Source organism: Aptenodytes patagonicus, chromosome 7, assembly GCF_965638725.1.
Source record: "Aptenodytes patagonicus chromosome 7, bAptPat1.pri.cur, whole genome shotgun sequence".
Lineage (NCBI taxonomy): Eukaryota > Metazoa > Chordata > Aves > Sphenisciformes > Spheniscidae > Aptenodytes > Aptenodytes patagonicus.
In genome coordinates, this window is record NC_134955.1 from 50,007,718 (window position 1) to 50,021,222 (window position 13,505).

At 43.2% G+C, this 13,505-nt stretch overlaps 1 protein-coding gene across 3 annotated transcripts in view; it reads right to left on the minus strand.

Moving 5' to 3' along the window:
- The window catches only part of STON2 (stonin 2), an 83,956-nt gene extending 70,826 nt beyond the window's left edge, over positions 1-13,130 (minus strand). For 2 of the 3 annotated variants that reach the window (XM_076345228.1, XM_076345230.1), the window contains exon 1: positions 13,076-13,116. The gene's annotated coding sequence lies outside the window, so the exon portion shown is untranslated. Of the gene's footprint in view, positions 1-13,075 lie in introns of all 3 variants that reach the window. The other variant, XM_076345229.1, reaches the window with a different exon arrangement.
- Between the last annotated feature and the right edge of the window lie 375 nt (positions 13,131-13,505).

Sequence of the window (13,505 nt, forward strand, 5' to 3'; positions counted from 1 at the left end):
GAAACGCCTGCAGCCTCTCTGGAAGCAATGATGGCTGTGCCCATTACAGATTACACCTAAGTGAACGGTAACAAGAGCCTTGATAGTACTCTGTCCTCAGAGCCTGGTCAAATCCACTTTGTGCCATTACAAGGTAGGTCGTTACTACCTCCCCCTGGCAATTTTAGACAGAGATGGAGTGAGGCAGAGTGTGGTACTGAAGATGACTAGAGCCATCTGGCACCTTGGATGACAGAAAAATGGTGGGGGTCCCCCTGAGCACAGGAGCCAGTGCAGCCACACTAATTAATGGCTGTAACCAAATATTCCAACAGATACGAAGTGGTCTGTCTAAATCCACACTGCAAGTCAGTGGCAGAAGCAGTGTTAAAGCTGAGGTCACCTGGAATGCCCTTATTTTCTCTCGGCCACAAGAACCCAACAACCACACATAAAACCATGTCCCACAAATACACATCTCGGCTTTGCTGGAAGCTCACATTGCCTGACAGTAGGAGAAGAGAGCCTGTAGGGGATGTGTTGGTAAGAAAGTCATAAGCATCTCCCTCAGGAATATTTGTGTCAAGGCTAATATCTGAAAGGTCAACAGCTGCTGTTTTCTCTACACCACAATTTATCTGCCACAGAAGCTCCTCTTTTTTCCAGACAGACAAAGAGAAAACACCTGAGGTGCTCTCCTGCAGGCAATACCAGGATATTTAGGCAGTTCAGAAAGCAATGGTCTCTCTCCTTCTGCGAAGGCCATGTCTTAGAAATACTTCATGGGTTCTGGATGCCTCATAACGAGAGCCAGTCAGACAAGATACTGTTTAGAGGGATTCAAAACCTGATACTGGAGGAAAATTGTACAACGTTTTCCTCTATTCCTTGTACTCCCAAGAACCTGAGAAAGGTAGAAAGGCACTGTAGAAGAGCAGCAATACAGAAAAAGAATGGGAATTTAATTTTTTTTTTTTTTAAACAATTAAAAGTAATGTATAACAGGCAGAAACCAAGGGAGCATGCTAGACAAAATGTTTGGCAGTGATAGTTTACATCCCCAGTCACAACAGTAAAGTAGAAGCTCTACATTTCAGGACTTTAAATATAGCTCGCTGTGGGTCCATGATGCATTCAAAGTGTAACTGAAGCCTCCAGTCATGTAATTGCATTAAAACTTGAAGGATAATTTCCCAAACTGCCAGCCTTCCAACTCAAACTAGAATCTGACACAAAGATCGGTCAAATGCTTCTCTTACCATATAGAGCAAAAGTGCTTTAAAACTAGACTAGGAAAAGATCACAGGAAAGAGGCAACATGCCAATTTGTTTAGCAGAACATCTGCATCTCTAAAATCTGTTGGGTTTTTTTTCCAGTCAGTATTGCACAAATAGGAGGAAAGATAAGCAAAATACTAATTTAAGGGTTTGACTTTCCCAAGGGCTAGACCAATTCAGAATCACTTTACAGATCAGGTTTTTCTTTGTTCAACAAAATTCTGTTGGTAATAACAGTAGGCAACATGAAATCTAAATGCAGTAAGGGGGGAGAGTTTGGTAGCATCCCCTTAGGAGAGGGTGGGTGCACGGTCCTTACCACTCCTCCTTGTCTTCTCAAGGCCTCCACGATGCAGAACTCCAATGCAGCACCTCGATCCTAGACTTCCACACCTGACCATTACACATGTCACAGACTTTCTCTGCTTCAGGATGGTGAATTTGCAATAGTCACAACCATTGCACAACGTAATGCTACAATAAGTGACGTTCCGATCCATAGTATGGGGAGGGAACTGTGTTTAAAACCTGTTTTCTTCTTTCAGACCTGAAAAAGTGAATCATACAAAGAGAGAGCTCCCACTGAGCACCCTGGTTTGCACATCTGATATTGATGCTTTCATATGTTCTTGTCTAAATTGTGCACAGACAAGCTACCCAGATGTATTCCGTTTACCAAACCCTCCAAAAGCTATTGTACTTTACTTGCTGTAGATGATGATCAAGGTGTGGTTTTAAGTTGTCTCACTGACGTAAAAAGCATAATGTTCTAAAATTAATCACCCTTGAACCAACTATGTCGTTGCAGCCTGACATCACTGAAGACAGCCGTCAAGAGGTGAACACTGATCACAAAGCCCTGTCTGTACCTATCCCTCTTCTAAACTGGGACTAATTACAAAAGAACCAGGGAAGCGAGTAAGCGATCATAAGTTTACTGGAATACTGTGCTGGATGATAACCACTCTTCTAGTAAACACACATCCTGGCTTAGATGAACTGCTATCCTGTTCTGCCAGGTACTAACATTCCAGCATTGCCTATACGCCTTGCAACAAACTATGGCTTTACCAGTATTCACTGTACAACCCAAAAAACTGATCCTGCCTCCGTTAGTAAAAGAAGAGCCAGCATAATTCTTCCTGTGCCTCAGGACTGGTTTCAATTGCACAAATGAAATCAGGGCTTTATCTTCTGAATTACAACTAAGTTCATGCTAGAAGTTAGGAGAAGAATCTTCACTGAAAATGGTGGGTATAATTAGTTGCCATCAATCAGTATCCGTTAAACTCATTTTGGACTAAAAAAGCTGGGGGAAGAAAAAAAAAAACCCAAGAAAGAAAGAAAGAAGTCAAGCCCTCAAACACTAGCCACATTCAAGACAAGGGAGAAACTGGATTCTGTAGACAGAGATGCTTCACTGGAGGCTGTATGCCTACAGAGAGGATGACCATTCATCTAGCTGAGCTGTGAGTACGCACAGAACAGGAGAACAGATTCAGAGTGAGGGAAAAACAGAATCCAACTGTGAAAGCATCAGGAAGACAAGGACCATTGAGGAAGCGATGCAGCCCTGAAAGAAAGCAATGAAGTTTTCCTGTGCTGAATGTTGGCTGGAAAGGGAGATTAGGAACACTGAGTGAGAAAGCCACCTTCTGTTGAAGCCTTCTCTGTATTTCCATATAACTAACAACTATATATATATATATATAAAAAAAAAATAACTTCTATGTAACTGTACTTCTATGTAACATCTTTTATAACTTCTAAGCTCTATCAGCAGCACTTTTCCAAGGAAAAGAGTTTAAAAAGGGATTTTCATTATAAGGGAGATCCTGTTTGATGGTTATATATAAAGGCAACCTTAAAATGTGAGGGTGTCTCCCAGTTTAAGGAAGTCCTGCTTGATTGGATTATTTAAACCCAGACAAAAAACAATACTCTGCAAGAGGTATCACAGGGAACAAGCCTGCCCTGGCAGAAAATTCTTTGGATGATCCGACTGGTCTTCCTCGTTTCCAGTGTCTGGAAAGTCAATTGAGATTATGCAACTTAGAGTGATGCCAGGACACTGCAGCCCTTCAGGGCAACCCACAAACACCAGGTTTGTTGTCACGCTCTATTTTAGACACACTAAATATAGGCCCATTAGACTTGATGGTGCTGTTCCTTTAGCATGACTACTCCTGTTTCAAGAAAATGGAAAGCAACTCTAGAAAAAAAACCAACATGCTTGAGCAAAGATTGAATTTAAAGGGACACAGTATTTTATATACTATTACAAAAAAACTATATATGAAGTAGAAACAAAGATCTTGACAAGTCAAATTCATACACAGTACAAAATAGTATGTTTGCAACACTATTGTCTAATACATTTGTGTCTAATTGTATTTGTCTAATTGTCAAAACATGAAATAAGAACGCATGGTATGCTAGCATGACGTAGAACAGAAGGTATTAGAAAATCCTTCATTTTTTGATGTTTGGTTTTGAGTTTATTGGGGGTTTTTTTTGTTTGTTTTCTTTTTACTAACATACACTAATAAGTGGTGCTAGTAAAAATAAAACATGTTTCAGGGGAGAAAAAAAGAACCTGTTTTGTAGTATCTCTGTCAGCAGGTCCATACCTAGAGAGTAGGGTTAGTAAGACGACAGTAGAGGTAATATTAGTTCCTGAGTGTTGCTTACTCATCTCTGGAAGTTCACAAGGAACAGAACACAAGAGGTGGCTTTCTTCTGGTGCAAAGGGGTAGAGCCCTTTGCTGAAAATGAAGTTCAGAACACTCTGCTTTCTAACTACCAACACTTTGGCATTGTCTGGTTCAGTGAGCAGCAGCAGCTGCTCATCTTTATGGTACTACCCCTTTGATAGTTAGCTGTGCCTGTGAGACAGCAGGCAACCTTGTGCATTCCAGAAGAGGAATCCAAGATACGTTGCCATCTATCTACATGAGATCATGTAAGTGCTGCAGGGGTACACGGTGAGAGGCGGACCCCTGTGGCATATAGAGGCAGCAAATCACTCATATTTTATTACACTCGGTATTTTGCTGAGGAAGCTACAAGAGGAGCCATTGCAAGTCTGAGTATCAACAGCAGGAAGAAGGACCAGTTGCACCGCGTGCTCAATAGCATCAAGTAGTTGATACCAACATTATCGTATGGCTTCCATGAGATGCTCATCTTTCAATCTGACACAAATGCCCAGTTATGAAGCATTCAGGGTGTTGACAAATATGCAGTATTATACTTTGAAATTCATATGAATTAGCTCCCAGAGAGTGTGGCACAGTCCCTGGTTTCACAGTGCTTGGAATGGCTCAAACAAACAGCCATTGCACCAGTGCATTTGCGAGGCTATCAACCAGCAGATCATAAAACAGAATGATTAAGAATAAAAAAAAAAAAAAAAAGACACAGACAATGGCTAATCACTCAATGGTTGGGGCATTATTGTCAAAGCAAACTGTCAAAACTGGAATAGCACGGAGCACTGCATATCAGGTACCCTGACAGAGCTGTGCAGATGCCCTGGGGAAAAGGTTCCCCGTAGACCAAACTGTTTGCTGGGGAAGCTTCTGTGATGGCAGCTCCTCGTATGCCTAACTTGAGCCAGTGGTACACAAGTGTTGTAGGTATATGTACTTGCACATGGTATACAGAATCTAAAACTAACCAAACTGCTATTTATAGGTGCATGAAAAAAATCTCCAGTTTTCACACAGAAATAGGAATGTGATTTGATCTTTCAAAATTCCATGTTTTGAGGATGTAGAATAATTTAGCTGGCTACACCAAATCAATACTCGGGGGAGGGGGGGGAGAGAGAGCGCGCGCGAAAGAGCGAGAGAAAGAGCAAGAGAAAGCGGAGAGAAAAAAAACCCTACAGTGAGTCATTTCACTATTCGTTCCTTCTCAGACAACTAACTCTTCAGTTTCAAATAGCAGACATTTGTTTTATCATTAAATTGCGTAAAGTTTAACTGCTTAGGTGACCAGCCATTCTATATATCTAGAAGTATGCTCTACTTACCTACACTTCCAAATCATGCATGTGGAAACTAAAAGAGTAAGATGAAAGTCACATGGTAAGACAAGTGAAGTCATGAACATACTCAGCTCTCAACTGGACTTGGGTAATGCGGTATCTTGCCTCCCAAATTTTTAGACAAGAATTTCATTCATGTTACATTTCTGGGTGCTGTCAGACATTGTGTAACCCAAAGGCAATTTTCTTTAAAGGAAGGCATCAGGTCTGGTTTATGCGTGACCCGTTTTGTGTTATCCATGTGCTTTAGTAGAGCAACAGTGTAAAAAAAAAAACCCAACAACCACCAAAAAAGCCCCAACCCCAACACTCCCTTCCCACCCAAGCGCCCAGAAGTTTAAGACAGGGTTACTGTTGCCTTTGAGACTCTGGAGTCTAGCCAGGAAAACAAAGCAAGAAAAACTTTATGAAGACTTCACTCACTTCATTGAAAAATCAATAGAAAGCACGGCAGACACGGAGACAGATGCTGGGCACTCAGCTAATACCAGCAAGGTCTTTTCATTAAAACGTTTGGAACCTGAATATCCTCCTCTGTGCAATCCCTCTTAGGTAACGCTACCAGCAGTGCTGCGTGTTTCGACAGCACGGCTGCTTACTGAGCCTGCACTGGAAATTGAAGTAATGCAGTCAGGTCACCCCACCTCCCCACCCAATCTCACGTAGCCGTAAGCGACCATGGTTATTCTGCTCCTCAGCCCACGATACGTCTCAGTTGCACAGCATTATGATATGTGGAAATACCAGTTCACGGCAACATTAATGCAGCATTACAGCTCTCTCGCCAGCTCTGGGGAAGCTGAGTCCAGCTAACCTTTGGCAAAGACTGCCTTATCCAGTGGACAAGTTTTGGAAATGGGATGCAGACAAGTAGATTTTGAAATATTTGAGACATTTACCTCCCTCTTTCATAAAGGCACAGACCCACAAAGGGACTGTGACTCTCTGTTTCTGTTACCAAGACTGGCAGTGACTCACTGTGGCAGGGCTGCAAATTTGACACCAGCATAATTCACACAGACACAAACAAAAGCATGTTACAAACAATGGAAATTGGCAGGATTAGGAGAATTTTATTTTTTTTCAAGACAAATTCCTGAAAAGAAAGGATTATCACTTGAAAGTTAGTGCCTGTTTCAGTGTCACTGAAGAACTTAATGCAGCTGTTTGGAGCTGCAGCTCCCAAAGGCCTGTGGCCACCCTCAATCAGTCTTAGCTCCAAGCATATTCATATCAATAGCCTGGATTGAATACTGGGAGAATTTGCAATCTTTCTGGAAAAAAAGTGAATGCTGGTGCCAACCTCTGAGCACACATGTAGTGTGGTAAACTAATACAGCTGCCTCCATTCAGAGAGACTTGGACAATTAAATTGCAGAGATCAGAGATGAGTTATTTAGGAGGGGAAAGCCCAGATCTGCCCAATCTACTCTACTTCAGTTCTATCCCCTTCAGTGACATTTGAGATTCTGGCAGTGGATACCCTAAAAAAATCCATGCACCTATCAGCTGAGATCTTATTCCTCATGCTGAACTCAGGTACCTTATAATTTGGGACAAGATTTAGCAACATGCACCTGATGTTTCCACCATATATAATTTTTATATAGGGGATATAATTTTTAGCCAGGTAAATATTTGCACTGCGGTGAACTGGAAACAACACAGCAAGTATCAGAGAGAAAGGAGCATTTCTGGTGGCAAGTTTCTGTCCTCAGAAGCAGCTAGCAATTAAACAGCAACTAATCATTAAACTTCATAGGCCAAATTCTTCCCTACAGCTGTTCCATTCAAAGTACTTTATTAGAAAATAAACTGGCCTTGTGCTGTGGAACTTGACCAGCTCAAGTTTCAGTTATGCAGCTAGTAATACTTTTTCTCTTCAAAACTGCTTAGTGGTGCTGTTTCCATCACCCACACAACCACAAAACCACCATACAGTTCTGCAAAATGGTACCTTCTGTTCACAAGAGGCCCCTGGTTCAGATAGCAAGAGAACAAAATTACTGTATCGTATACCCACCCCCATTTTCAAAAGTAAATTAAAGATAATTCTTTCATTTCATTTCACAGCTGACAAACCCAAGAGCCCACAGGGAGAATTAGTTTCTATAAATATTCATGCCTGTAATGCCAACTAAAACTTGGCCTAAAAGAGCGTAATGAATCAAGAAACACAGCTCAGCAAAAAGACATCCTTTCTCTCCAGCTCACCAGACAGGTCTGCTGCCCTTGGACCAGGAGCTCTGCTGCCCTTGGACCAGGAGCTCTGCTTTGAATCTCAGCTCCGGAGCACACTGCCCGCTCTTTGAATATTAGGATAGTTTTGCACCACTAGAGCACCTTCACGGGATCCTGAGGCATACCGGTCAGTTCTGTCCTCTGTTTCAAGTCGAAGGAATTGTGTCGAGACATTTAGTTCAGTTACCTTAATAAAGCAAGATGAATCACATCTCATTTAACTCCGGACGCCCAGTTAGACATCTGAGAGAGAGTCATCTGATGCTCTGTTTATAGTCAATAGAAGGAACACAACACCTCCAGAGGATCCTTCGTCTGATCTATTTTCAAACGAGGTGAATCCCCCTCCAGAAAGACTATGGCAACTAACTTAGGCTTGCATGTCTTCTTCACACCTAAGTTAAGGCAACCGAATCACAGCCAAAAATAACGTTGTACCAATACTCTATTTCCCCTGTCACTGATATGCTGTGTTAGTGTAGATGCTCCCCTCTTACAGGGAGTCTAACTTAATTCCCCAAACTCTACAGCACACACTCCTGATCACACAGGGCTTCTATGCAGGTATTTATTGTTATTACTAAATAACCTACACACACACTCACACATTTTCAGGTTATTTTCCCATGCTGCTTTTTGGCTCCCTCCTTCATTACTTCTAGGGCTGCTATTTGTTTGTTTCAGGACTCTTTCCTAGCAGTTTCACTTAGTTCTGTCTTCCCAGAGGGAAATGTCTGCAACAAAGCTTAAAAACCACATTTAATATTCAAGATAAATGACTTTATACAATAAAACATATCAGTAGGATCGCAATCTGTCTATCCCACCTTCCCTGTCAGTATCAAACACAGAACAACTGCCTTACTCTGCGAAGAATGAACAAGAGGCACTTCAGCAGTTTGTTACTCAGACTTATTTCTCATTTCATAGGAATGCCCCTGAGCGATATGAGATGAAATCACCAAGTGCTGATTTGAAGTAATGGCACAACTAATCAAGACGTTCCTATAGCATGACCTCTTCCAATAAATAAAAATGTAAACTTCAAGGAAGTCTTACACATATTTCTAGATGTGTTACTGCAGTGGACTGATAAACCTTAATATATCACTGCTGAGAAAATATTTTCAACATTTTACAAAATATTTACTGTCAGAAAAGTACCTATTCAAGGATTTTTGGGATGAGTGAGGGCAAAAGCTCTTTAATTTTATGGCTCCCTTTCACCAACTGTATCTCTATAGAACTGATGTTAAAGAAACCAACACATTTCAGTAACCTACTTCCTTTAAGAGTATTTTCTATTAAGAAAGCACTATTTGTTTCTATTGTTATCTAAGGGAGACGTACATTGATGTCTTCTCTTAACTTTTTTAACATTATGCTATGATGTTTATATTTTCCCTTGTATTTTTTTCTGTAAAAACGTACTGAGGATTATGTTACATTTAAAAAATTGGTAACAAGTTGGTCAAGATGCTATATCCTAAGTTCACATTAGCAAGCAGTGTAAAACCTTACCAATAGGAGCAGAGCTGTAGGGTGAAATACTTGGCGCTAAGGGCATAGATTTCACACTACTTTTTTGCGGCTTTTACTTCCAGTTATCTCCAATCTGATCCTGCAGACTGATTTTGCATTAGCACTTGGAGTACATTAAATGAGCTCCTGGAGCTCATTCTGACTCAGTTTTATCCCAAACAAAATCAGTTTATGTGCTCTGAGATGCAAACTGAAGTGCAGTAAGTGCAGTATCAAACACAGAACAACTGCCTTACTCTGCAAGGAATGAACAAGAGGCACTTCAGCAGTGGTTTGTTACTCAGAGACTTATTTCTCAGGACATTAATTTCAAAAGTGCATTCCTGCTCTAATGCGCGGATGTATTTGCATCCATAGTTTTTTAGAAAAGAAGGGACTCCTGGAACCCTGATGCTTGTCCCCTGGTATCTCCACAGGGCTACATTGTTCTCAATCTCTGAAACTTTACACCCTTAAGTTTTGAAAGAAATAAGACCTTCCACACCATTCACCTTATTTGCACATTTAAAAGACAGTGAAAATTGATCACAGAAGTCAATCGGGGATTCACAATCCCTACCTGGGTAGCAATCCTACCCATATAGACACCTTCAGATGGATTTCTGGCCCTGTTTAAGGTCCTGGCAAAACTTTCACCATCTAGCAAAAGATTTAACCCCTAATGTTTCCAGATGTATGAGCTGAGCTGTAAGGCTTCTAGCTGTGTTTCCTAGGACTCAAATTCATCTGGTCACAATTACAGCCATAGTCCTGAAGACAACATATGCTTATAACCAACGCATACAAAGACAGGCATTCCTTCTTTGAGGTTAACCACTTGTGAAGTTATTACATCCATTAGCAGAACTCGTAATCCTTTAAGAAACCATCCAGCATGGTTAGACTCCAAAGAAAATGTATTAAGAAATCAGAGGACAAAAAAAAATCTGGTTTTGCCATTGATTACTTAATGGATTTTTTTTTTTCGTAATGCAACTAACAATTCAGACAAATTGCCCAAGAATTGCCTTCTGAAGGCTTTCCTTTCTTAGCTGACTGCAGCGTGAGCTTCAGTGATTAGCTTAGATACATCCAACTTTTAGATGGCCAAGATTACGTTAGAAGATTGCCACAACCACGTGAATCCTTATAGTTCTATAGCTTATTTCCTGATGATTTTTTTTCTTTTAGCTTTCCAACTTTTAAAGAGAAAGCTAACATTGTTGCAAAGCTTCTGAGGCTAAAACCTTTACTTTCAGCCTGCCTTTAAGAATAGGGCTTTTCAACAATTCAAAAATCACTTATTCTGTTAGTTTATCGGCAAAGATCACGACAGGTGCTTTGCACAAAGCCTCAGTGCAATACTTGGGTTAAAAGCTGCATGAAGAAAGTGTACTACCAGTAGCAAAGTGTCAGAGCAGGAGAACCCGCAAGCCATGATCTTGTAGCTGATGTCACCTTGGCAACTGCCTCACTGACTGGAAAAGTCACCACTTCTACAACAGGGGCAACAGAAGCCTTGCAGAGCAGAACATCTTGGGAGGTTTGTAACGCACCGTTTATCATCTTCATTTGCTGATGCCAGACTTGAGATAGCTGAAAATTAAGGACTCTATGAACATGATGTATTTAGCCCACTCACAATATGGTTTTAACCCCCACACAGTCTGCGTTTCTCAACCAGGGAACTGTACCAGCTGCCAGCTCTTAACAAGATAGCTGGCAAGGTAGCACAAACAAGGACTCGAGATGGGCAGTTGGCCACCACTGAGATGTAGCTGTTGCTTTTTTACCTCGCGCCCCTTGGACTGTTATCTAAACCAACCACACAGCAGAGTATTAATTATGCCACTGATGTAATGAGGGATGTAAGGAACTCGTGTAAAGGAGAGATCTGCAGTTAAAGACCAAGGTATGCTGTTAAGTCCTTAATGATAATTAAGGACATGAACCATAAGAGAGTACAGCTAGTCAGAACTGAGATACAGTGCAACATGTGAGAGGAAAAAAATCTGACCTTTTCTCTCATTGGAAAGTTTAATGGTCATGCTCTTGATGGCATTCATATTTTAAAAAAATAATTTAAAAGCTACAACTATAAAAGAGCAGCGATCACTAAAGTTGCCAGCTGTATTCCTGTATCTAAGGAAAATGATACGTTAAATCTGCTTGGGAGTTATTGCTCCTTGCTTTGTACTCGAGATCTCCATAGGAATATCATGAAAAGCCTTTAACGTTATACAGAAAAAGTCAAAGATTTACCTGACAAAAGCATGATGCAACAGATTAAAAGTAATTCTTAGCAAATACCGCTCTATATTATAATCAATCAAATCTGAAAATTCTTGGAGAAGAGAGAACTTAGCCATTTGGAAACTAAGTATTTAGGAAAGTCGTATGCATTGCATAATCCCATGTAATACATCTCACTGGACATGGGGGAAACAGCTCTTCAAGCTTCTTTGTGGTAACACAAATTTCATTTACTAACATAAACCTGTTTATCTGGAAAATATTAAGGCAAAGTCCAGAGCTCGCTTGTCTGTGTAACACAAGGTATGTTTCAGTCATCTCGGCAGAGAAAAGAAAAAAGAAATCAGAGTCACAATTAGTGAACACAGGCATTTTTTTGCAATCAACCTGTAGTTTGAAATTCACTTGCCCAAACTAGTAAGTTTACTAAATGCACATTTCACAGAAGACAAGAATGATTCATAGCTGATTCACAAGTAAAGAAACGCCAATGTTTGCCAAATTTTTGCCTTGACAATACTAAAAATGCCCTCAAACCGATAATGTGAAATTATCCTAAGGACCATTCCCAGCGAAAGGTGCAATTAAGTATAGGAAGACGTGAGCTGTAAAGCATCGCCTGATCTAGTCATGCAGTCAAGCATTTTTTTTAACTTGTTTCTCTCTGAAAAACTGAAGTCTCAAAAGGGGTTAAACCATGGCAAAAAAATCAGAAAAGCTGAGTCTGATTACAGCCAATTAGTCAACAAAACAATTAACAAAAATCACCAGAGAAAAGTGGAGCTGCAGTACAGAAAGGACATTTAACACATAAACTGGGCAAATGTGCAGGGAAGGGGCTGTCTGGTCGTATATCAACATCAGAATCCACTTTGCATGGAAATATGTAATTTGAGCTTTTTTTAACCTATAATTTACAGAGTGTATTCAAACGAGACGACAGAAAGATGAGCGGCGATTTTTCTTTGCCTTGCAGTATCTTAACCACAGACAAACATTTCAAAAGCAGCACAGTTCAGTAGGCTCAAGAAGGGAAAAATCCAAAACATGAGTAATTGCATAGAGCAGCTGAGGGGTAGGTGGATACAAGCAGCTTCCACATGCTGCCGTTAATGACTCATTAACCCTTCTGCAGACGCGGAGCAATAAACTGCTAGCACTTACACGGGAACACAGCGTGCGTTATTACAAATAATAGAGGAGCGCGCTCGTTTGGGAGAAGATGGCTGGGGGGTTGCTAGGCTGCCTGCCATAAACAGTCCTCGTCGGAAACAGCCACGAAGGAGGGCGTAAGGACCGAGGGGGGACGGTCCAGATGGTCACGGCTGGGAGCGGTGCCACGAGCCCCGGCCGGGGAGAGGGGCTGGAGCGCGGAGGGGAAGCTTCGGCTCCGCCGGGGCGCGTAGCTGAGGACGTCCCCTCCTCTGAGCCGCAGAGAGGGTAAAGCAGCAGCGAACGCATCGAGGGGAAGGCAGCGGCCCCGGCTCCGCCGGCAGGGCCACCTGCCTTCGGTTTAGGTTTCCTCGGCTCCGGTTTCTGGATGTCCTCCGCCTGCCCCCGCGCTAGCGCTGCCCGCAAACCCGCCCCCCGCACACCCAGAGCCGCGGTACCCCGTCCTCGGCCGTCAGGAAGGGAGAGCACGGGGCGGCGCGCGCCCTCCTCCCCCGCGGGGGCCGGCCGGCCGGGCGGCCCCGGGCACGCAGCGCTCGCTGCCGGCTCCGCGGCCGCTCCCCGAGCCCCCCGCGGACCTACCTGCCGGCGGCGGGCGAGGCGCTCCGCGGGGCAACGGTGCCGCCGCCCGCGCTGGCGGACAGCGCGCTGAGCGGAGCCGGCGGCGCCCCGCCCCGCCCCGCCCCGCTCCGGGGCAGCGGCAGCGCGGGGCCGCCGCCATTGGGCGCTCCCCGGCGGCGCGGGGGGCCGCGGCGCCGCATTGGCCGGGGGCGCCCCGCCCCGCCCCGCCCCGCCCGGGGCCGGTGGCGGCCCGCGGGAACGGGCTGGTCCCCGTGCGAGCGGCAGCCGCCGAGGGCTGCGGGGGGGGACGCGGGCGGGTGGCGGGGAGCTGCCGGTGCAGCCTTCAGCAAGGTCGCGGTTGAAGGGCTGAGACGGGCGTTTGTTTCCTTATTCCCGGAATTAAGCCATTTGAATATTTTAAATACGATTCAAAGTCAACGCACTTTCCCGG